Raw genomic sequence first — 22467 nt, forward strand, 5'->3', positions numbered from 1 at the left:
GAGCGGTCAGCTGCAAGGTCTCACTGGCGACCCCAAGCCAGCTAGCGACCCGGCAGACTGGAGGAAATGCTAACCTCAGCCAGGCTCAGGCCCACCGGCCTCAGCGCCTCCCACAATGCCGCACCGCGCCGTTCCCGAACCAGGTCTGCAGGCGGGCGGGCCGCTGTAACCCGAGCTGGTGAGGGGTATTACACTGCTCCTCTCCCTTCGGGCAGAGACCAGAAAAGGGGCGGAGCCTCTGGCTCTTGGCCCTCCTCCCCGGGCCTCGGCCCGCCCCCCTCCCCAGCCCTGCATCCCACTCTCTCGGGCTCTGCACCCTGCCCTCCCTTGCCCACACTCAATCTCGGCCCTCGGCCCCGCCTCCTCGACTTCCGTCCCGCCTCCTCGGCCCTCCGCCCCACCCTCCCTGGCCCTTGGCCCCTCCTCCTCGGTCTCCGCCCCGCCCTCCCTGGCCGTCCGCCCTGCCTCTTTGGCCCTCCGCCCCTCCCTCCCTGGCCCTCGGCCCGCCTCCTCGGCCTCCGCCCCTCCCGCCCTGGTCCTCCGCCCCGCCTCCTCGGCCCCCCCCCCACGCCTCCTAGACCTCGTCCTCCCGGGCTGGCTCGCGCTCGCGGCCCTCATCCCGCCCCTGTGCGGGGCTCCGCGGCCCTCTCGGTCCCGCCCTCCTTCCTCCGCCCTTCCTCCTCTGCGCCGCTGCGCACCGCCCTCCCTGCCGGGCCAGGCCGGCGTGCGCCCTCCCCGCGCGTCTCTGTGCCGGCTCAGCCCTCCGCGCGCCGCCCTGCGGCCCGGCCTCCTCAGCCCCGGCCCGCCGCTCGCCCTCCGCCGCCTCTCGCCGCGGCCGCCTCAGCCGCCGCCTCAGCCCGGGCGGGCCGGGCCTCCGCCGCGGGCCGTGCACCGGGACGGCGAGGACCGGCTGCGAGCGCAGTAAGTACAACTTTCCCGGCCCGCGCCCCCCGCGGCCCCGCTGTCACCCCCGCGCCCTCACCCTGCCGCCCGAAAGTTGGCCCTGCTCGGGGTCGCCTCCTTCCCGGTGTCCTTGGCGAGCGACTTTAGAGGCCACTTTTGTGGGCGAGGGGAATGCGCGGTCGGCCCTCTCCCTCTCCAGATGGAAATCGGATGCTCGCCTGGAGGGAGAGCTTCCCCTCTGGAAAAGGAAAAGTGGCGGTTGGAAGGCTTCTGCATTTTGTGTGAACCGTAGCCGCCCTGCCTCCCGGGTGGCCAGCCCCTCCGGGGAAGCGAGGCGCCCAGAGGCGGCTTGCAAAGTTGGCTGCGTCCTGCACCCTGGAAACTTGCAGAGGGCAATCGCAGGGAGGCTCAACTTTAAGGGTCGGGGGCTTGGCGTGCGAGGCCGCTGCGGCCCGGTGGTGGGCGGCGGAGACCAGCATGGGGTTGGGTTGCACTTCTCAGCATCGCCGAGCTGCCCGGGGTTGCGGAACCACTACTTTCCCAGCATCGAACGGCATCTTGAGCCCTTCGATCCTAGGTAGGGTTTAATCGCAGTCAGCTCTGGTCCTAATCTTTGGAGGCACAGAAGGAAATATGCAGGACACGTTTCCTAGCCGACTCCAGTTTGTCAGGTCAGCCCTGCCAACACATCAAAGCCTTTGCGTTAAGGGGGGAAAAAAAATCCCTCCAACCCGCTGACAGCAGGGACGAACACTTAGCTACCTAACTGTAGATTGGGGCTCAGCCATTTTTCATGAGATACGTTTTGTCCCAGGGAAGTATCTTAAATATGTAGTGATCTCTGCGTTTCTGCACAGTTTTGGGATGTATGTGTTTGTGTGTGTGTGTGTGTGTGTGTGTGTGTGTGTGTGTGTGGTGTAGGTAGTTTTTCTTTCTTCTTTAAAAGTCTTTAATCCGTGGTTGCCAGGGGTTGTGATCGTACCTTGGAGGCACAGAAAACCGGCACCTTTCCTGTTTTGTTTTTTAGACCCAAAAACCTGTTATTTGCTTGCAGGGGGAGGTGCTGATAAACCCAGGAATCAGGGCTCCGGACAACTGCGCTAGCAGTTTGGGAAGTGGTTTGTGCTTTATCCTCTAGTGGTCATGTTAATGGTTCTTGTGATCGTATATATTTCCATGGGGAGCTACCCCCAAACCTCAGAATTACACATGGCCAATACTCCATTTAAGAAGACTGGACACGCTTTGATGATTCTTCTACTGAAGGATCAGATTCAACACAGCTTAATTTGCAGTGTAGGTAATTAAATCTTTAAAAAAAAATCTCCCAATCAGTCAGCCCTCCCTTTAAGATTCTTAAGGTGGTACTTTCCATACCAGACTCAATTGGCCATAATGGACTGAGATCTTTGCGATCAAGCCCTGTTTCTGGGCTACAGGAGCTTTGGGGGACAGCAGAGAGCCCCTAGAGGGAGCCAAGTCACAGGGCTGACTGTACAGATAGGAAAGGTTTTCAGTTAGTGTCAGTGTCCTGGAGAGACACTGTTCCGAAGGTGCCCATGCCATTCCTGGGGTCACACTACCTGAATTCTGCATTTTTTAGAGCTGTTTGGAAATTGTAGATTTAGCATCCTACAGGGTTGTTGTGTTGTTTTTCTTTGTATTTTTGTCTTTAGAGTTTTAAAGCTTATGACTTTTAAAATCCTAATCCTCGGTGCTCACTTCTCTAGCCTTTGTATTCGGTGGCATATGTTAGTGCTTGGCCTGAGTGCCTTGCTTTCTGAGAAATGGTTAATTTCTTTAGAAAAGGTTTCCTGTTTCTTATTGGACCTTCTGTTGTTTCATATAATTTGGAAGTAAAACTATTGTTTACTGTAGGACCATTGCTCCTTTTGTTGGAGTTAATTTTGGCAGAGCGGCTTTGTCCATTTATAAAATGTTGAGTTCTCAGAAAAATTTTCAAGTGTTCAAAACTTGGCAAAGTTCATTCTAGGTGGAGGTGGAATGGGGTTGAGGATAGGAAACATTAGAAATTATAAATGCAAGATTCAAATTAAAAGTAATGTATCAACTACTGGCTCTTCTTGGCTGTTCCTTTGTTTCAGTCCTAAATATTCTAATGTAGAAGTAGTTCCCAGTGTTCTATAGACTTTGGAGGGATGACTCCTAGCAGCTAGCCAGGCTTGTCAGCATCTAGGGAGCTAAGAATGGTCCCCGTTTCTCTAGCTTTGTGATCTAAATTCACTGCCTTTAAGATGGGGATACTACTGTTATCAGGGATGGCTAGCTATGATGGACAGGCATCTCAGGCGTGCCTGGCACGTCTTCGTCTACAATGACAGCATCTCCTATTTCTCCAGAACTTTGTCTGTGCCATACAGACTTGCAAACTCTTCCTTACCTGTTCTGAACTCATCTGTCCAAACAAGGTACCTTGCTTATTCTGCACTCTCTTCTGTCCATCAGCTCTCAGAAACAGTTGACCACAAAGTACTGGCTATTTTTCCAGCAAAGTATCTCTCAAACCTGTTTGATTTTCAGGCTCTGCCATGTTGTCCTTTAGTTCGAGCCACTCTGACCTCTTTAAGTTCAGTGGTCTCCTTCCCCCCTTCCTGCTAGTTTTCTTGATAATAGCCTGAAAAAGAAAGTCACTTCTTCAGGCCTTCAAGATTCCCAAGAATCCTTGGAGTACGGTACAGAATCCCCAGCAGGCCTTCCTGTCCTGTTTCTTAAGGCCCCAGCCCCTCACCCACATCTCCCAGCATACAGGTCAGTTTCCTAGCAGCCTGGCCTCAGGGCCATTTTCCCAGCTCCTGAGTAACTCCTCATCTTTTGAGGACTAGCTCCAGTATTCTTCCTTATGGAAGTCTTCTCTGTTCACTGTTTTCACATCTGTTAGACCTATCTTACTTCTTCCAATGACAGTCATTCCATTGCGAATGATCTGGAACAGCCTTTAAGTGTCAGGTAAAAACAATGCATTTTTATCTGTGGAAAATGCATGCTAATGAGACACTTTTAATTAGTGTTGCTCTTGTGATACTCTATGGTACACATTCTGCTTTCCTAACTACAGCATTAAACCAACTGTGTTTTATTAGCACAGGATTACAGAATAGAAATATGAATTCTGCTGTGCCTGATGTTTTGCAGTGTCACGTGGTTGTGGGCCAGACAGATGGTGTGACTTCTCAGTGCCAGATGCCCAAGGAGGTTGGGGAAGCTGCCACAGGCAAAGGAGGGAAAGGTCTAAGGATGATGCCCAGTGGTGTTCTGGCAGAGTGTGATTTTCATCACCAAATGCCGTCTGAGCCAACCTTAGCGAGGAGCAACAGGAGCCACCTAGAGGTGGGGAAGTTCTTTTTCCTTTCTCACTAAAGTCTTTTTTAGCAGAAGTAGGCATGACCTTCCATGACCAAGGAAGTGCAAAGCGATGTCCACTGTTTCTGTAGTGTGGTTGCCCCACATAAGATCCTGACTCAGTGTCCGTGGCTCAGCGATGCCTCTGCTGCTCGTGCTGCAGGTGCTCTCTGTTCTTACAGTCCTTCTGCATTGTCTCCTGACTTTTTCTTAAGTCGGTGTTTCCTTCAGTTTCTACTCCCCCTTAGAGCACATGTGACCCAGCTTCTTTCCTGTTGGTCAGGGAATGCACCAAGGACTTTGGATCTACTGCTGTCTTCAGAGGGAGTCCTCTGCACACAGCCTCTAGGTCCCCCTCTGTGCTGGGATGGTGAACAAGAATGATTACAGATACCTCTGAGCTCCTGCGGCATGCCCAGTCCCATGCTTGCAAGAGGAGGGAGTGGTTGACCAGGACATAGTCAGGAAAAGGCTGCTTAGGGCTTCATACCTTCATTTTATTCAGAGAAACTAGTCCCCTTCTTCGCTCTTCTTCCCACTGAAGCTAGAACTATCTATGCCTCTGTAAGGCCGTGTGCTTTACACTGAGACTCAGGCTTTCCTGTGTGAAAGAATAGGGATGTTTTTTGGAGGGTATCTGGCATGTGACATGCTTTGTGTAGGACCTCTGTGCCCCAGGACATTTATATCACCACTGTAGACATTATTGTGGTTGGGTACTCTTGTAAGTTTTTGGTCTCTTAGGTGTATATGCCTACTGGCTACCTAGAACTTGGACAGTTGCCTGGAGTGTCTTGGCACCAATACCATTTATTACCTTTTATTTCCAGCCCAAATGTCAGATGCAGGTTGGTTTTAGTTGTTTGTATGTTTTATACATTCAGGTTTTATCATCAAGTTCAACATAATTAATTTTAGAGCTGTCCGGGGATATATATATATGTGTGTGTGTGTGTGTGTGTGTGTGTGTGTATGTGTGTGTGTATGTATGTGTGTGTATATATTTATATATATGTATATATTTATATACACATACACACACACATACACACACACACAGGTTGTAACAAGAGGAAAGTTAAAATCACTTTTCTTCCATATTTTATTCGTGTAGACATATGCATTGTCTTTCTTGTTGATTATCATTGGCTTCTGAGTGCTAAATCAAATTTATCATTAAGTGTCATAATTTTATTATTGGAAATTCAGTTAAAGTAAAATGATCCTTTCAAATATAAATATATATTCTAAAAACTTAGACTACCCTTACTAGATAGACATTAGTCAGAAAAGTAAAGTAAGATTTTATTCTTATTTATATAAGAATATAAATAATATTCTTACTATAGTTGAATAGATTTATAACATATGGGGCTCTGTAGTAGAAATACCATTGTGGAATAGGTTAGGCATAGTGTCAGACTCTTAGTTAAAACTCAGCCATTTAGGCAAGAGATTGTATTATTGGATGTATTAGAATCTGTTTTGTATTTTAGCTTCCTTATTTTTATGTATATGATGACATTTCTTATATGTATTTACTTATTTTAAATGTTACTGTACTATTTATTTGCTTTGTGTAAATGTGTGAATCTCACATGTGGAGATGTGAGGACAGTTTGTGCGAGTCCTCCTCCTCCTCCTCAGTAGGTCCACAGACTTAGTAGTGAGCCTGACTGGCTGAGCTGTCTTGACAGCCTTAGACTTTACTCAGATAACACTGCATTCACTAAGCTGTGCGTGCCTGACTACAGTTTTACAGGCTTTGGTACAGGTATGTGAAGCCCTTGCCACCGCCAGCACACAGCCTATCCATCGTCCTCCTCCCCAAGTGTCTCTCTGATAGTGCACCCTCTTCCCAGCCTCCCCTCCCTCCTTCACACTTCCCTCTGCTCTCTGTCTGATAGAAGCCTACCTTTTCTAGAATGTGAGCTGAGTGGGATCATTGCTGTGCTGTCTTACTCATGTTGGTATTTATTTGTCTCACTCGTGTTGGTATTTGTAGCAGTGGGGCCGGAGGCAGGGGTAGCAAGGTAGTAGAGTGCTTCTGGCCTTCATACACAAGACCCTGACTTAGTCTCTGGCACTGTATAAGCAGGATGATTAGAAATTCAAGCTCAGCTTCCGTTGCTTGTAAGTTCCAGGGCAGTCTGGGACACCAAGGGCAGTTCTCAAAAACAAACAAACAAACATTCCAGATGCATACCTGCTGTTCAGATTTATCTCAACTTGCTAATCTGCTGATAGACTTCTGGGCTATTGCCTTTGATTGTGAGCTTAGCTTTTAAAGAAAATGCCAAAATGTTTTCTAAGCACACTCTACCATTTTACATTTGTTTTGCTTCTTTGCAGTGTTTGCCTGGCCTTAAACTGGCCTTCCTGCCTCCCTCCACCTCCAGAGTTGGGGGAAGGGGTTAGGGGGAGGGTGTTTATAAGCAAGTGTGCACCACCATTGCACTTTCTTCGCTGTATGTGAACACACTCATGTCTTGATCCTGCATTTGGTGTAATCAGTCTCTTTTATTAAGCATTTGGGTGTCCATTGGTACATTTCATTGACACATGTCTAATGATTGATGTTGAACATCTCTAAATTCATTTTTATTTTATATTATGTGTATCGATGTTTTGCTCGCTCATTTGTCTGTGCAGCATACACATGCCTGGTGTCCTCTGAGGCAGGAAGAGGGTTTTGGATCCTCTGAGACTGGAGTTACAGATGATTTTGAGACACCATACGGGTGCTGGGAATTGAACCCTGCTCTTTTGTGAGAGTAGAAAGTATTCTTAACTGCTGAACCATCTTTCCAGCCCTGTTCATATTCTTTTTTTTTGGGGGGGGGGGGTTCGAGACAGGGTTTCTCTGTGTAGCCCTGACTGTCCTGGAACTCACTCTGTAGACCAGGCTGGCCTTGAACTCAGAAATCCACCTGCCTCTGCCTCCCAAGTGCTGGGATTAAAGACGCGAGCCACCACACCCAGCACCTGTTCATATTCTTACTGGGTTTTAAGATTGAATTTTGAGAGGTTTTATGTATTTGGGTACAGTTACTCATCAAATAGATTTTCTGCCAAAGTGTCTCAGTCCAAGGCCTGCCGTTGACTGTGTGGGAACTTTCTGAGAGAGAGAGTTTTACATTTCAGTGAAATCTAACCTATGAGTTGGTTTTTTTTTTTTTCTTTCTTATATTGGTGGTGTTTTTTTTTTGCGGGGGGGGGGGTTATATTGGTGGTACTTCTATAATGTGGTACTCAAGACTTATTTGTTAACCCAAACTCATAACTGTATGTTCCTATGTTTTCTTCTAAAAGTTTTATAGCACCAGGTTTTAGATTTAGACCTATGATCTGTCTTGAGTTAATTTTTACACAATTGTGCATTATGAGTCCAGGCTCATTTTCTACATATAGAAATTCAGTTGTTCTCACATTGTTTATTAGAGTGCTTTTGTCTGATAAATTCTCCCTTGCCCCATCTCTAATGTCAGTTGTCTGTTAGTCAGCGGCTATTCTTAGCTGAATGGAAGCTGAATCCAGTTCTTGATTATATGTTTGGGGCATGTTTAATAACACTTTTGGTCTCTTTACTGTGACCATATGGAAACCTTTCCTTCTCAAAGCTTCTTATTTGATTTGATTTGATTTGATTTAGGATGTGGTTAGATGAGAAGCTGTTGTTACAATGATGCAGTCACAGCAGTGAGAAGCTGTTGTTACAATGATGCAGTCACAGCAGGTCACAGATCTGTTATTGCTTGTCAGTCAGAGTCTGCAGCCTCTGTCTTCCATGCTAAATCGATGCCTTTGTTTTCTTTTTTTCTTTTTTTCTAGCTTTATCTTTCCTTTCCTCTGTTGTATTTTACTGAGCTCAAGGCAGATGCTAGAGAAAGTGTGTACTTCAGTTGGAATCCCAGGGCAGGGTAAGGAGATGGCTCCTCTGTTAAGAGGTTCCAAGCCAAGACCTGTGAAGGCGTTGTCAGCCCAAATGGGGCCAACTTTTGGCAACATTCACAGTCTGACCTGTCTTCTGTCTTAAAATAGCTCTTCTTAGCTGGCGCTGTGCTCCACCTGTAGTCCAGAGGCAGGTGGATCTCTGTGAGTTTGAGGCCAGTCTGGTATACTTAGCAAGTTTCAGACCAGCCAGGACTACACTGTGAGTCCTTGTCTTAACAAACAAGCATCAAAACATTCTTCATAGTTGCCGTCCTTTCTGCATTTGTTCATTTATCTAAGCAAACCACGCACCTTCTATGTTGGAGATGTAGCAGAGAAAATGCAGAGAGTACCTGTTGCTGTGGACTAGTGGGGGAGGTGGGCGGTAAAGGAGGGAGTCTTTCTACGTTTCTGAATGTTTTAGCCTCTTCTCTCTGTGGGCAGTAGGTTGCCCATGGGCTCTCTGAGTTCCTCTCAAGATGCCTACTCATGAGCCTTTTCTCTTTGTGTTTGTGTTCCTGAGAAGTACAGAACTTATCCAGTTTAACCCAAGAGGGACAGTCTCTGCTCTACATTGTTTTGCTCTGACATTCAAAGATGGCTGTTCTTCCCCATCTGTTCCTCCAGAGTTCCAGGTCCCACCTGCCTAGCCACATGGCAGTCCTTCAGGATAGACGTGGCCACTTCTTCCTTAGTTCCTACCCAGGCCCATGGCATACTGTGCCTCATGCTCACGCTTCCTTGTCTCTGTCTCCCCACCCTGACTGCCTCATGCACAGCATAAGTGTCCTCCTCCTTCACCCACCGTCTCACACAGACAGTGACCACTCGCCTGACGTCACCCTGCACGCACTGCTGACTGGTGAGACTCTGCTCCGTGTGGGTGTCTGCAGGGTTAACTCAAACTCTGGGATGCACATAGGGCTTACTCTTTATAAGCCAGCATATTTAATGTTACCTCTCCAACAGTAACACTGGTGTACTTTGTAGAGAGCACAGCCTCGTATGACTGGTGCCAGGTGACGTGCAGCACTGTCCCCTTGCTTGTCACACAGCGAGCGTCCTTCAGCTGAGGACAGGCAGTGCATGGTGCCTGACTGGTAAGGAAAGCAAGGGACTCTGGGCACTGTGAAGCAGGCCGCTCCTCACCAGCTGGCCCCAGTCAGAATGTTCAGGGATCATTTCTATAGGTTGTCACCTAGGACCTGTCTCTGGTCTTGCTCTTACTCTAGGCTCTGGTCTCTTGCCCTAGCATGGGCAGTTGACTGTCCTGCCTCCCTGCTTCATCTTCCCTCCACACCTCACCCATCCTGTGTGCCTAACAGCTGGAGCAGGACCAAATGAAGGTGTCTTGCAGTGATGCCGAATAAGACACCCTGTTTGTTTTGTGCAAAGAAAAGGTTCTGCCCCTCTTCTGCACAGTAGCCTTAAAACCTCCCTGCTGTGCTTGTCCCCTGTAGGGGTGCTCAGTTCCCTGGGAGCTAGTCTTTCTTCCAGACCATAGGCATGCCTGCTTCTTCTATTCCTTTGTGTGGTAATTTTGGAGCACTCTACTTCAAACAGGTGAGCTTCTGAGGGGCTCTTCTTGGCTCATTTGTTCCTCAGTTCAAAGTGACTAAGCAGGCTGTGAGCTCACTCGCAGTCAGTCCCTCTTTGCAGTTCAAGGAGTGGAAGTAGGCTCTTTGAAGCTTCATAGCCAGTCATGCCCTTGCTGTGGGTGTTCTGTGGGGTGTCTTTTTCAGAAGTGGAGCGGCTGTGTCTGCATGAGAGTCCCCCAAGACCAGAGGCTTCTTCATAATAATTTTGTGGCCTTGCGGGACCCTTAAGTGGTCCCTAATGTCCAGGCTCTCTCCTGGCCGTGCTTCAAGGCTTTGGTGTGTTCGTTCATCTGTGACCTGCCTTTCTGTTCTTGGCAGTTTCCTGTCCCCTGAGGTCACCTGGGCCATGTTTCCTTCAGCGTGCTCCTCATCCCCCACATTCCAATGAGAGAGTTCCTGAGTCTCTCTCCCTCTGTGCCCTGGCTCACCGTTTGGCCTTCATCCCTCCCCTGGGAGGGTCAGACCCTTCTAGGTGAGGGTAGTGGCTTAGGGGATGAAGCAAACAAAAGTAACTTTCACTGCTCAGCTGCTTTTATTAGTTCTTTTGTTTCTGCAGTCATGTCTGTGTTAGCACTTGAGCAGCACTGAGGTTTTCATGTTCAGAGATGATGGATTAACAGTATTTGTAAAACACTTCAGAACGATGTTTTAAATGCGCAAACATAGACTAGTGAATGTGAAAGCATCCACACAGGGGAGTTTCCCATGTTCTCAGAGTAGCATCTGTTCTGTCTGCAGCTGAGATGGGAGAGCTCAGGAGTGAGGCTTCCTGGTTCATGCTGTCTTCCCTGCAAGTAGATCATGGGACTTCTAGAAAGCAGCATCCCGCCATGTTGGATAGCTGCTGGGTATGCATGTAAGGCAACTGTTTTTCCTTGGATTTTTGATGTAGTTGTCTGTTGAAGGAATTCACTGTCTTTTCTCAAGCAGAACATGCAGCAGTGCCAGATGGAGAATTAGGAAGAGTGACCCCAGGCTTCAGCTGCTAAGATGTCCCATTGTTCTGACCATTTGTTTTTTTCTCTCATAAAATCTAACCTGTGGGGCTGGAGAGATGGCTCAGCGGCTAAGAGCACTGATTGCTCTTCTGAAGGTCCTGAGTTCAATTCCCAGCAACCACATGGTGGCTCACAACCATCCGTAACAAGATCTGGCGCCCTCTTCTGGAGTGTCTGAAGACAGCTACAGTGTACTTACATATAATAAATAAATCTTAAAAAAAAAAAAAAAAAAAAAAAATCTTACCTGCACTCCTTAGTGCCAGATCGCTCACTCAGGGTCATGTGGCATGCTCAGGTGTGATTATAGACTGTACAGTCATGTTATTGGTGACTTTGAGTCCTGTTCCTTTATTGCTTGTTTTCCAGTTTTTTCTGTGATGAATATATATTTTATAACTAAAGAAAGATACTATTTGCGGGATTGTTTTATTGTTTGTTTGTTTGTGTTTATTTTTATGTGCTTGGAATTGAACCTAGGGCCTCCTGAATGATACACATGTTCTCTACCACCCCCCTATATTCCCAGCTCAGAAGAGACAGCAGCGGGGTTTATCATGCCTGGGAAGTTGCCTGCCAATTAGATCAGACCATGGGGCATAGGAAAGGGAATTGAGCAAGTAGTTGGGGCCATACCAAAATAGATGTGCCTGTGGCACATGTCTGCTGGGGTCAGAGGACAAGATTCGGTCTTGTTGGTTTAGTCTGTCATGGGACTGACCCTTTGATCCCCAGATTCGTTTATTCTTGAGTCCGTTAAATACAATGTTATCTTCCAAGCAAACTGACTAAGGATTAATTTCAGGTAATGAGTCTGAGTTAAACTGTCCTCAGTGAGGCCTTAACTTCATTTGAAAATCAGTATTCCTCAGTGTGGCTGCTGGAGGGGAGGCATGACCTGCTAGGACTCAGTTCACAAACCTCCTCAGAGTCTTTGTTGACGTCCCCCCCCCACCACACACACTCTCCCTCCCTTCAGCCCCCCCCCCCAAGGATGGGTGTATAAGGAGGTAAAGTCTGGGAGGCGATGAAGTTGTGAAGGCAGATCCCTTATGCTTTTCATGAGAGTTATCTAACTGCAAGAGACGAGTCTAGTTAACTTCCTCTACGGTGTGAGGGCGTGGCACCGGAGGACCCCCAGCCAGAAAGTAGCTCCCACCTGACCTCCAGCCATATCTCTAACCCATGGAAATATAACTCTCTGTTGTTAATAAGTCAGCAGCCTATAGTGTGTCCCATAGGAACACTAAGTGACTAAAACAGAGCTCGTGTTCCATTGGCTTAGCTTCTTCTCTGAATGAGGGTGAGAAAAGGCATCATCTGGAAGTGAAACCATGTGATTTCAAGGTCTGGGTGCAAGTAAAACCAAAACTGGGACATGCAGTCCCTGAGTGGTCAGCACACTTCGGGGTCAGGGAAACTGAAGGCAGGGGAAACGTTCCTGCTGCGTATCGCTGTCAGCGTGCTGCACACGCCCTCTGATTGACTGTTTCCTTGGATGGTACAGGTGGGCAGGGGAGCAGCAGGAGGAAGAGGGTGAGGAATTGCCCAGCTGTGAGGTAGGCAGTGTGCTGCCAGCCCACAGAGCAAGGGCCTGTTGAAGGAAGCCTGACATAAACTGCAGTAGGCTGAAGTGATTTGTAATGTCTTCTCTGAAGTGTTTTCCCTAGAAGACAGGCCTGAGGTTTAAGTGTAGTCCATAAAGTTTGGAAGGCAGGGAACTGCTCCTGCATACTTCCACAGCTATCCTTCCTAAGGTCAGTGCTGGAATGGAGGACACAAGACAATCCTTGACACTCATAGTCATTCTAAAGCAACCCTTACTTCCCTAGTGTGAAGTCCACACATGCACAAGTCACAACTTCTCTCTGGGTCAGCTCTGTACCCTGGCTGCCTCTGTGAGCTAGTACAGGTGAGCTCAGGAACCGGTGGGCTTGTGAACAGGTGGGCTCGGGTACAGGTGAGCCCGGGAACAGGTGGGCTTGGGAACAGGTGGGCTCAGGAACAGGTGAGCTCGGGAACAGGTGAGCCTGGGAACAGGTGGGCTTGGGTACAGGTGAGCCCGGGAACGGGTGGGCTTGGGACCAGGTGAGCCCGGGAACAGGTGAGCTTGGGAACAGGCTCTCAACATGTGCCCTTGGTGTTGGTGGATTGGGCAGTGCTGTAGCTAATCACAGGTCCACTCACAGTATGTCTGAGTGCTGTGAAAACCTGTCTTATCTCCCAGGTCCTCTGTTAGGAGGAAGGGCCAGGCATCTGAGCAACTCTGGCTGGGATCCTGGGGCCAGAACTAAACGCTTGAGGAAAGATAAGTTAGCTTGAGGAAAACTGAGAGTTCACTCAAGTTTAAAGGGAAAATCCACTCAAGAGAGGCCTGATGGGAGAAGTCTCATCCATGTAGAACTGCAGAGTGGAGGCACAGTGTTCAGAGATCACAGTCCCTGGAAAACTACAGGTAGCTGTGTTGTTTTCTGGTTCCATGTACCTTGGGGCTGGGAAGAGCGGCATGAACAGGGCGAGGTATAATTTTCCACCTTTGTTTGCTAGCAAACTTATTTATGAAAACCGCAGGTGGTAGTTGTTTCTCCTGGCATTGTTTTTTTTTTTTTTTAAAGATTTATTTATTTATATATTATATGTAAGCACACTGTAGCTGTCTTCAGACACTCCAGAAGAGGACGCCAAATCTCATTACGGATGGTTGTGAGCCACCATGTGGTTGCTGGGATTTGAACTCTGGACCTTCGGAAGAGCAGTCGGGTGCTCTTACCCGCTGAGCCATCTCACCAGCCCTGGCATTGTTTTAAACTAAATTCTACTTATTCAGATTGTATCCTGAAAGTGTTGAGATTGAATTAGAGTCAGTTTGGCCTTGCTCAGTGTTTCAATGCAGTTTATCAGAGCCTCGCCTGTTTGTGTTTACTCAACAGACACCACAGCATTCATGTGATGGTGAGGAAGCTATTTTGTGTAGTAGCTGACAAAGAGAAGGACCTCTGCATCTTAGAAAGCTTATCATTTAGCAAAAGCTAAACTTTAAACAACACCCTCTAGACTGACCTGGGTATGTGTACACACCAGTAATTCCATCACTGAGGAGACTAAGGGGTTACCACTTCTGTGCTTGTCAACCTGGACTGTAGTGTGTTCATGCCCACCTTGGGCTACAGAGAAAGACCCTGCCCCAAAATGAAGGCTTGGGATGGGTGTGCAGCTCAGTGGTAGAATACTTGCTCAGGTATCGTGTGCAAGGCTCCAGTTCAGCTCCATAAAGTATAGGAAATACTTAATTGTGTGTCACTCACTAAATTAAGAAGTAGAGGAGTGTCTTAGAAGACAGCACACACCAAAAACCGAGTTAGAGGAGGAGGGGGGATGTCAGGTAGTGGTGCAGAGGTAGATGTGGTGGGAAGCTGGGGAAAGACCACTACAGCCTGAGGACATGGTAGAGGCTGGTCCAGGACACACCCTGCCTCCCCTCTCATCCTTGAGGACATGGAACAGGCTGGGCCTGGCTATAACCTGCCTCTTCTCATCTCACTGGCAGTGCTTATCACTCATAGTTTTCTCTGTCACCTCCATGTTCTGAACTTACTTCCCTGACTCGGAGTGCCCAGGTCTGAGTTGACCAGAGCAGTTAGGAATCAAATTAGATATCAACACAAAACTGGATGGGTGGAGAATCTTGGGAGATAGCGTAGGAGAGTCACCAACCAGGTCCTCGTGTCCTGAAGGGCGTGGGCTTTGTTGCAAAGCAGCAGGCTTGGTTCAGGCTATTGCATTCCCTTCCACCTGCTGTGATGGCACAAGCTGGGTGGCTGTGCCTCCCACTGACAGTGCACACCCAGCTGGGCTGCCTTGCTCTGACAGTGCACACCTGGAAGACCTCTGGCTTGGCAGCAGTGCCTGGGAGAGCTGTGGTTTCCAGATCACCAGCTGTTTCCCTGCTCGTTGCTCCCCCTGAGCTGGTTTTCCTCACTGGGGTTCTTCAGAGCTGTAGCTCTTTTGCCACATTTGTGTTTGTACCTAGCTTGGTTCTTAACTTTCATAGGCAATAATCAGATCTGCTTGTTTATAGTTAGAGAATTAGCTCAAAGCTGCAGTGAGCAGGCCACAGTCATCAGCAATGAGTGTTGGAAACCAGATTGAGAGACCTTTCCTTTCCAGCTGCTTATCAGGGTCCTTCTGTTGAGCTCCTCAGAGCCTTTCACGTGAGCGATTCTCAGTTCCCACCATTGAAGGAGCACAGCAGCCTTGCTGTGACCTCACTTGAAAGGGCTGCAGTTGTGGCCACACCATGTCAGTTGCACAGAGAGCAGCTGCCTGGCTTCTGTGAGCCTTGCCATGAGCATCTTGTCTTTTGCCTCCCCTCTGTGCTAGAAAGCCTGAGCTCTTAGTAATCTCTCTCATTTGATTTTATTTTCTGGGTAAATAGCCCAGGATAACTGCAGTTCATATTGGTGACCTTTTTATCTTGCAGAATCTGTTCCACTGAATGCTAGCTAGCAAATTAGGTGTGTTGTTTTAGTGAATTTAATTGGTAGTGTGACTTGCCAACTTAAGGGTACAAATTAAAATATATATATGACAAAAGACTGAGACTCCTCCTTTACAAACATATTTCCTTCTCTTTCCAGAAGTTACACAGTTGGTCCTTCACAGATTGTCTGGAAACCAGCTGGATAGAGTCTGTACTGACCTTAAAGTCAGGACCTCTGTCCTCTTTGAGCCCTGGGATTCATGATGTGTCACTATCTAAAGTCCAAAAGTACTTTAAGTAAAATAAGGACTCAGCTTTGTGTAGGCTTGGCACAATGGTGACAGTGTTGACAAGGTCCCAACTCTCCCTTCAGTCTGGGAGACCTGGGAGTCATAGGTGTGGTAAACAATGTAGATGTTTCTGGGGCTAGAAGGAAGGATTTTCTTTTTCAGGACAGGGTTTCTCTGTGAAGCCCTGCCTGTCCTGGAACTTGCTCTGTAGACTAGGCTGCCTTGAACTCACAGAGATCTGCCTGCTGAATGCTGGGATTAAAGGTGTTATTTTCAGTTCTGGATGGGGATTCCCTAGAAAGTGGTTAGAAATAGAGATTATAAGTTTGCCCAGCAGTACAGACAGCCCAGCCATCCTTCCAGGCATGTATTCAGCATTATTTGCTGGCTGACCTCACATATATGGCAGTTGAGGACCGATTAGCTTGTCCTGTAGCGTGTGGGTGAGAGGGGAATCTAACAGTAGGGAACTCTAGCAGTTGGCTCAACTAGAAGAAAAACAAAGAGAATCCACGACTCTCTAGAAACAGGGAGAAGAGTCTTAGCACAGAGACAGCCGTGTATCCCAGAGGACATCGCCTAAGATAAAGAGTAGAATCTTTGATGATGACCAGATTAACACTGATCTTCCTAGAAAAACTGAAGAATTTAAGTAATGGAGACACTTTTATTTTAAAATATTTTTATTTATGAGCCTGTGTGTGTGTGCACGCACGCACTTGTGTGTACACTTGTGTGCATGCTTTTATGTGTGTGCACACTTATGTGTACATGTACATGCATGATTGTGTGCACATTTGTGTATACACATGTGTATGTATTCATGTGTGTGCACGCTTGTGTATGTACATGTGAGTGTGTGTGTGCATGTGCCCAATCGCCCAGTCCCTTGGAACTGGAGTTGGAGAAGTTTGCAGTTTGTGAGTCACTCAGTGTTGGTGCTTGGATCTGACCTCTGATAGATATGATTGAGCTCCAAGTGTTGTAGCCACTGAGTTCTCTCTCTAACCCCTAATACTTTTTTCCCAATAAGTGGTCATTTTATTCACGATTACAACAACTTCTGTAAAACTATATCCATATTATTTGTCCAGGCCCATAGTGACAGGCAGAGGTGGGGCAGAGCCAGGATTCTAAGTCAAGGGCAGCTCACCACTTTCCTGGTTTTAACCACTGTTCACGCTGCAGCTTTTCTGCTACCAGGGCTGGGCACCTAGTGTTCTGGGTGCCATGTGAGTGAGGGGCAGAGGCCATCCTGGAGACCAGGCAACAGCAGACAGAGCCAGAAATGGGACAAGGTTATAAACCTTAAAAACCTGCCCATGCAAGGTACTTTCACCAGCAAGGCTGTGAAAAGTACCATAACCTAAAAGTTCCATAACCGCCCCAAAGAGCACTACCTACTGGGGACCAAGGTTTCCAATACTTAGCCTATGGGCAGCAATGGTATATACAGATAATAGTTCATGAGAGCAGCTTGAAACAACATCCTAAACACTAAAAAACAAAGACTAATAGATCAGAATCAGGTTAAATCTTTAGCTGTAGGCACGGCTACCCAGCCCTCACAGCTCTGGAGCGGGGTAGGTGGAATCTGTCCTTTGGCTCCCTTGCTGGACTTGGCTAGGTGCAGTGCTGTTGAGTGGTTGGGGCAGAGCTCAGGTAGGCACGGCTGGCTCTTGCATATGGGCTGTCTACTTACCGGGAGGCTTGGTTTTAAGTCATTTACCCACTCTGCTCCTTCATAAAGCTGTCACTTGCCACATAGAAAGAGCTATAGGAGCTTTCGCTTGAGTCTGGAGACAGTCCAGCATTACAGATACCATCGTATAATTTCAAGCTGAAACAAGTATAGCAAAATGGACCCCAAACTGTTGGGTGTTGTAATTCCAGGAAGGTCCTAGTTGGTGAGTGAACCTTCATTCATTCAGGCACTATGACAGGTGATAAGGTTTCAGAAACAGGTCACATACAAATCCTTGGCTTAAATGGCATCAAAACCTAGAGACATCCAGCTCTTCAAACTGAGTGCTTTACTGAGATGCATTTTATTTTCGATCGGAAACTGGGCATTGCTTCAAGATTAGCATGCAGCATGTAGCTGGTCTAGGAAATTAGTAAATTGTTTAAAACAAGCTTGAACATGCCAACATCCTAAATTAATTTTGTGTTCACCAGTGGAATATCTTTATTGTTATCCCTTTGAATGTACACTAGAGTCTCTGTCAGCACCTTTTGTCTGCTGCAAGGCTGTGTGCAGGCAAGCTCCTCCCACCTCCATTCCCAACCACTCTTCTCTGCAGGACACTCCTCTGTGGTAGTTTAGAAGATGAGCTCTCCTCAGCATTTGAATGTACTCTCCTTGCATTCTTAAGTTCATGTTCTCAGACCATTGGAAAAGAAAGACACTAGCTGGGAAGTTTCCAGCCCGCGCAGAGACCAGGAGCCGTCTTGGGCTTTCCTTCTGGAAGCAGCATTAGAGCAGGTGGTTAGTCCACATCCTGAAGCAGAGTGCTCAGATCGGAGGAGCGAAGGGGTTAGCTACAGCATCTTTGGTATTTGGGAGGGTTTGGGGGGTGACTGGGGAGTGTTCTCTCCTGCAGTGTTTGGGACGTCATTTGTATTAGTATAAAAATCCAGCAGAGCTGGTGCTTGTCCTGATTAGAATATTTTCTTTGATTTGAAAACTAATCCCACCTACACACACCATCAGTCTCTGCTTGTAGGGAAGGGAGAGAGTTTTTCTGGTCAGCTACCACACACACACACACACACACACACACACACACACACACACACTTCAGGAACTAGTATCCAGGTTCCTGTGTTGTCAGGGCTTCATCTTGTCCTTCTCTGATCCTTCAGAAGTTGTTCACATCCCATATGAGGTGAGGGCTCCATGGTATAGAAGAGGAGTGTGTGCACAGCACAGCGCAGGGTGGAAGCCTGTGGGAGCCCTAAGTTCATTAAGAAGGCATTGCCCTCTCTTGGTAGGGTTTCTCTGTCCACTTGGACCCCTTTGTAAACCAGCCTCAGTCAGAGGGCTGTGCTGTGTTGTGCTGTGGGGTGACAGGACAGCTTTGGGATGTCTCCTCAGTGCTGGCCTGCTTCCTTATCTGTTCTTCGGGTTTCTTTGTCCTGTAACATTCCCATCAGTTTGAATATCTGCTCTCAAAAATCTGAGCTGACCTTGTGCTGTTTGCCCTGCTTTTTGTTTTTGTTTGTTTGTTTTGTTTCGGTGCCTTTTGGATCACACCATGGATGGCTATGCTATTCTGTTCCCAGGGCTCACTTTATTTTTAAACATTTAACTCTTTATGTTCCACTATCACACTAGATGTGTGTTCTGGAGTGAAAACAGTTTCTACTCATGTGGTTGTGGTTATTTTTCAACCTCTGCATACTTGATGGTGTATGTTCCCTCCCTCAAATTGGGGTCCTAAATCTTTCATGAATTTGGATGAATTCTGATCTAGCCTGGGGAAGTAGACCCTGACCAAATAACGATCCTACAACTTAGCTGCTAAACTTTGTGAGACTCATTTTGGATGAGTTTAAGCAAATCAGTGGCTGAACTGTTTAAAATAGCCAACCACATTCTGTTCTTGGTCTGTGCTATGCGACTTTTCTGGTTCCCTATGCATTTAGCAGATTGTGAAACTGTTGGGGTGAATTTCAGTTCTTTAGGGTGTGTGGGTCGGTGCTTGAGGTTAGAGGGTCAGGGGTAGTAAGGTGCACATATCTCCTGAGAGCAGCGTGGGTTGAGGGGGGGTAGCCTGGGGTGGAAGCACACTGAGCGCTCCGTTCCGCGCGCAGTCTGGCTGCACAGAGCCCTGCTTCCTTGCTAAGCGCTTACTGCTTAGCACTGACAGCTGCATGCTCACCAAACTGCTGGGCTTCTGCTCTGTGTGGCTGACCCTTTCTGCAGGCTGTATGATAGCATTAGTATTTGGAAGAAGTTAGAATCTATGGCCACATACAAGGAGCGACTTGATTCCTAAAGATTTCCTACATCTGTCCACAGGTTTTAAGTGATCTCTTATGTTAGTTTTGTTGTAGCTTTTGTTGTCTTCTTGGGACCTAGCAAACATTTACTTTATATTATTTCTCTAGATCAGTGGTTCCAATCCTTCCTAACACTGTGGCCCTTTAATATAGTTCCTTATGTCGTGATGACCCCAACTGTAAAATTATTTTTGTTGTTACTTTCTAACTGTAATTTTGTTACTGTTATGAATCACGATGTAAATATCTGTTTTCCTATGGTCTTAGATGATGTCTGTGGAGATTCACAGGTTGAGAGCTGTTGCTCTAGACATTGGTTATGTCTCACAAGCTTTGCACAGTGAGCAGAAAAAAATCCATACCAGTCTCTTTAGTGCCTACTCTACTTTAAATAAGGCAAGAGTTTAGCAAGTGGTTATTATATAGTTAGTTTTGTTGTATCATTGCCTGTTGACCAGTGATCATTGGAGCTCACACCAGATAGTTCCACGAGTTTACTCTATTCTCTCTGTAGTCATTTTGTTGCCTTAACATTTCATATGGAATATGAAGCAGAAGGCACTTTTTTTGTTTTTTGTTTTTTGTTTTTTTTACCAACATTGCACATTGCTTTTAGCAGAACTGAGTTGCATGTGAAGTGCATATTTATTTATTTATTTATTTATTTTTTAAAAAAGATTTATTTATTATACGTAAGTACACTGTAGCTGTCTTCAGACACTCCAGAAGAGGGCGTCAGATCTTGTTACGGATGGTTGTGAGCCACCATGTGGTTGCTGGGATTTGAACTCCGGACCTTTGGAAGAGCAGTCGGGTGCTCTTACCCGAAGTGCGTATTTATAAGTCTGATGTCAAAGAAAAATGAAAACACCCAAAGTGTTCCTATCATTTCCTTTATCTTTGTGACAAAACCCCAAACTTAGGGATATTTCAGGTTTGTGTGCTTATATATGATTTTATTCTTATTTTGTGGGTTCAAGGGTGTATTGCTTATGAAGAAACAAGCTGACATATTCTTGTTTTTATTTATTCATTTTTGAAAATTTCATACATGAGTATTGCACTTGAGTCATTTCTACCCCCTCTGTCCTCTCTCACTGTCTCCTTCCATGTTATGTTCCCCAACTCCTCTCTAATCTATGGCCTCTTATTCTTTAATTATTATTGTTTCATACACACATACACACACACACACACACACACACACACCTTCTGAGTCCCTTTAGTGTGCATTGTTTATGTATATGTGTTTGTTTTGGGGCTGACCAGTTGAACTTGGGTATCTGTCAGGGGGGTCTCCAGAGAAGACTGATCCCCCCTCTCAGAAACCAGTGATTGCCTGAAGCTCTTCATCTAGTATTGGGGCTTGTGACATTTCCTCTGTTCACATTGGTATGCCAACTGGTTGTTTTCATTGTTCAGTTATATAGACCGTGTGTGGCGGGGGGGGGGGGGATCACAGCAGGTGTCTTGGTCTGGCTCTTTAAGGTTTTTTTAAATCTTCTCACACTGTAGAAATCTTTCCTCTTCTTTGATGTTTACTGAGCCCCAAGTATGGGGTTGAGTTATAGGTGTACCATCTTGGGTATGGATTGTGTTGTAAGTGTACCATCCCAGGTGTGGGTTGTGTTGTAGATGTACCATCCCAGATGTGGGTTGTGTTGTAGGTGTACCATCCCAGGTGTGGGTTGTGTTGTAGATGTACCATCCCAGGTGTGGGTTGTGTTGTAGGTGTACCATCCCAGGTGTGGGTTGTGTTGTAGATGTACCATCCCAGGTGTGGGTTGTGTTGTAGGTGTACCATCCTAGCCAGGGTCCCCATAATCACTTGTTCTCTACATTTTAACCCGTTGTAGATCTCTAAAATAATCCACATCTCTTACAAAAAGAAGCTCCTTTGCTGAGGGTTGAGAACTATGCTTATTTGTAGATGTGAGGATAATTACTTCCAGGGGTGGCAGGAAGACATTGACTTGCCTGCTGGTGAGTGAGGTGGTGTTTGGCCACTACAGAAAGTTGGTGGAGCCTGGGCATGGGATGCTAACATGGAGTAGAACTGGAAGCAAGGAAGCTTCTGGTTGGCTGGTGCATCCTCTTTGGTGGCTCCCAGAAAGGAAGTGGGAAAGAGCTTAGACAGAGTCCTGACATGAAAGACTCCTGGGAGCATGCACTGCGCCCTATGTTTCCTGAGGTCATCCTGAGGTCATCCTGAGGTCATCCTGCTTTGCTTTCTTATTTCTTACAGTCACACAGTTGCCAGGCCTTCAGTTTGTCTTGGAGAAATGTTATCAGTGCAATTGCAAAAGACGTTACAAAAAAGATTGAGAAGCAGTGGCATGATGGGATTTGATCTTTCTGTTTGTGTCTGGGAAGTGGATGGCTGAAGGAGAGCAGTGGGCGAGGAAGGTAGAACCGTTCAAGGGATCACAGCAGAGATGGCTGATGCTTCTAGGGACTGGAAGAAAAAAAGATGCCCAGGGCTATGTGTTAAAGCGCATTCCCATGGCACCTGCTCCATCTAAACAGTCTGGACTTGGTCAGAATTTCACAATGGAGCCCTGCTAATCTGAGCATGTGTGTAAGGAGATAGATCTCTTTGGATTTTAAATGCCTGGCTCTGGTAATGAGCTGGTTGTAAACAAAAAAAAGATGATGTAAGTTTTAGAAATTCTTCAACGACTCACTTCCCACTTGGGCAAGTTTTCTTTAAAAGCTTTAAAAAAGAGAAGGTAGGTGGGAAGAGTTTGCTCTGGTAAGAAAACTGTTCATGGATAGTAGATCCAGGGGCCTTCAGAGCCTGCGTGCGGCCAAGTTAGGGTGGGTGTTAGTTTATTCATGGATAGTAGATCCAGGGACCTTCAGAGCCTGCGTGTGGCCAAGTTAGGGTGGGTGTTAGTTTA

At 46.9% G+C, this 22467-nt stretch overlaps 1 protein-coding gene across 2 annotated transcripts in view; it reads left to right on the plus strand.

Annotated features, from left to right (window-relative positions):
- The first annotated feature begins 839 nt into the window (after window positions 1-839).
- The window catches only part of Rassf8 (Ras association domain family member 8), a 71896-nt gene continuing 50268 nt past the window's right edge, over window positions 840-22467 (plus strand). The window contains exon 1 of one of the 2 annotated variants that reach the window (XM_021190949.2): window positions 840-921. The gene's annotated coding sequence lies outside the window, so the exon portion shown is untranslated. Of the gene's footprint in view, window positions 922-2932; window positions 4252-22467 lie in introns of those variants that run through there. The other variant, XM_029534738.1, reaches the window with a different exon arrangement.

The sequence above is a fragment of the Mus pahari genome, chromosome 2 (assembly GCF_900095145.1).
Source record: "Mus pahari chromosome 2, PAHARI_EIJ_v1.1, whole genome shotgun sequence".
NCBI lineage: Eukaryota > Metazoa > Chordata > Mammalia > Rodentia > Muridae > Mus > Mus pahari.